Source organism: Larus michahellis, chromosome 21 (genome assembly GCF_964199755.1).
Source record: "Larus michahellis chromosome 21, bLarMic1.1, whole genome shotgun sequence".
Taxonomy (NCBI): Eukaryota; Metazoa; Chordata; class Aves; order Charadriiformes; family Laridae; genus Larus; species Larus michahellis.
Window position 1 is genome coordinate 2,351,191 of NC_133916.1, and position 2,708 is coordinate 2,353,898.

Here is a 2,708-nt window from a genome sequence, read left to right on the forward strand (position 1 = left end):
AATCCCTCCTTGCCATCTTTCCTCGCCGCCGGCTCCCCGCATGCCCGCAGAGCCCTGTCCCCACCCCGGTGTGGCCCTGCCAGCGGGGACGGTGATTTCAGCAGCAGCGGCGTCGCCTGGCCGTTCTGGCCCAGCTCCTTGCTTTCTCGCACGGCTTGGAGCAGAGCCCACTGGAAAGCCCACGGCAGACTGGCCTCAACAGCCGCGCGATATTCGTTTGTTGAAGGAAAGGCACTGCAGAGCTGGCAAACGCATTGGCTCTGCCCACTCGGACTAGCAAAGATGAAATAATCAGCATTACGGCCGCACCGGTGCCATCCTTAGGTTTCAGAGTGAACACCGCAGTGAGGTGAACGGGCTGGTCCTCCCCGGGCTGTCTGGGCAGCCCAGCTGCAGAGACAAGCAGATTAAGCTGATTCACGGGTCCAGGGTTAATATTTCACGCCCTTTTGGGGCTGGGGTGCTCCCGCTGTCGCCTTTTGAGCGGCTCTGAAGGAGATTTAAACCCCCGGCACCCCCCCGAGTCCCTGGAGAGCCAGAGAGACCTGGCATGACTCCAGTCACCGCTGCGGTGAGTTGGAGAGGCCTCAGCTGACACCTCCAGGATGCAGATTTTGGGGATCCCCCCCCATTGACAACCCGCCCCAGGGGCACAAAGTCTTTTGTTTGAGACTTATTGAGACACGGGAGAGGCCGGGATGGTTAAAACCAGGGGGGAAAACTGAAAAGCTGCCACGAAACCCGAAAGAAAGCAGTCACAAACGTGAGCAATCAGTGGCCGGGAGCCAAAGAGCAGTTAAAGAGAGAGCCTTCCTCCGAGGCCGGGAGCGAGATGCTCCGCGAGAGCCCCTCCGTTGCTGCTGGGTCCCTGGCGATACTAAATGCCGTGGCCCTTCTCGGACACGGATCGATCATCGGATCGGTGCTGGGAGCTCGTGTCGGCTGGTCAGGGGTGCTCGGTCAAGTGATGCTGGGCACCTGTATCCCCCCCCCCCGGCCCCGGTCCTGGTCACGCAGCGTTTGGGGACCGGGAGCGCTCGGAGCATCTCGGCGATGCTCAGGACCTGCCAGGCTGTTTGAGGGTGACCTCGAGGAGACGGGGACAGCCTGACTCTTTGGGAGGTGGTTTTAGGGACAGGGGGGCCACATTGTGGGTGGTTGGTACAAAGCTGCCTGGAGATGTCCCCTCTAATGTCCCCCAGCAGCCGGACAAGGTCCCTTCTCCATCCTGGACAAAGCCTCTTCCCATCACCATTCTGTACCACATCGACCGTTTGCAAATTCTTCCCCATCGAATCCCATACAAAAAAATTAATTAGGAGGAACGAACCGGTGGCTCAGGGACTGAGGGTGTCCCCAGGGACCCCCCCCTCTCTCCAGGGTGCCCCTCTCCTTCCTCCTGCCTCTTTGGCTGTTGGCTCGGGGAGAGAGGTGAGTCCCTGTGGGGGTCTGTGGTGGGGCAGGGAGATGGGCGTCAAGCGCTGCCAAGCCTTAACCCACACGAAGGTGGACATGGGCCGTCAGCCAGGTAAGGTCCTTCACCCCAGGACACCCTGGGGGGGTCTGAGTGCCAGAGGGGGGACGGAATCCCCCATCCCAAACCCCCAGCTGGTGCAGGGCGTCCTGAGCTCTGGCTCCGGCTGCTCCATCGTGCCAGGCTGGGGCTGTGCACGGGGCTGCTGGGCACGGCTGGGGGCACCCCGGCTTCCCCACGGACCTCGGAGACACGGGAGGGTGGTGGCAGGTGGGGGACGGAGATGGAAAAGGCTTGAACCCCTGGGCGGGGGGGGGGCAAAACCCTCTTGAGGGAGCACTGGGACCAGCTATGGAGGAGCAACAGCTCCCGGAGGGAGCAAAAAGCCCTAAAGGAGAGCGGAAAGGATGGTTTATTGATGCTGCTTGTGGCCCCGCCGGGGGGGACCACCACCGTGTGCCACTTCAGCCATCCCCACGAGGAATTCAAACCATTTTTGGGCGGTGGGATGCTCCCAGCATCCCCCGTATCCCTGCGGAGCCCATCCCTGGGAAACCATCCCAGGCAAACCCGGCTGAGCCCAACAATTCCGGCAGCCCCAGCCCTGGGTCGGTGGGCATTTCGTTAGTGCCGCTGCTCGTTTGGAGCCGCAAGGCTTGGATTTGGGTGCTTTTGGCACGACTCCCCTCCTGGTCCGCGTTTCTTGGCTCATCATCCCTCTAGGTACAAATCCAGCCCCAGCCAAGCGGGAGGAGGGGACAAGGGACAGCCTAGCACACCCTTCCACCCTCCAGTTTCTTTTCCCCAATAAAAATCATCCTTTCCCCCAATAAAAATCACCCCCATCTCCAGGAGCATTTTTGACTCTTTTCCTTTATTTTTGAAGCCAAGGAAAGACCAAGCGGGGAGGGAGGCACACACGGCACCGGGGGACAGGCGGTGGAGAGGGAACACGGGCAGAAGGACCTGATATGGGGTGGGTGGGGGGGACAGACGGTGACAGCATCCCTGGCCTCGGGGCCGGGATGAGCCATCGGGTGCACTTAGAGGAATTTTAATCAACGAAAGATGGTGCCGTCAATAAAAACAAGCGAGAGGCAGCGTGGCGCCACGCCAAGGCCGTGAGCGCATGGTTTTTAATCTAGGAAAGTAGGTGCCGGGAGGGGACCAGCACCCGGGGAGCTGCAGCCACCCCATGGATAACCGAGGGGCCGGATCCAGGCCGGGAGAGGGG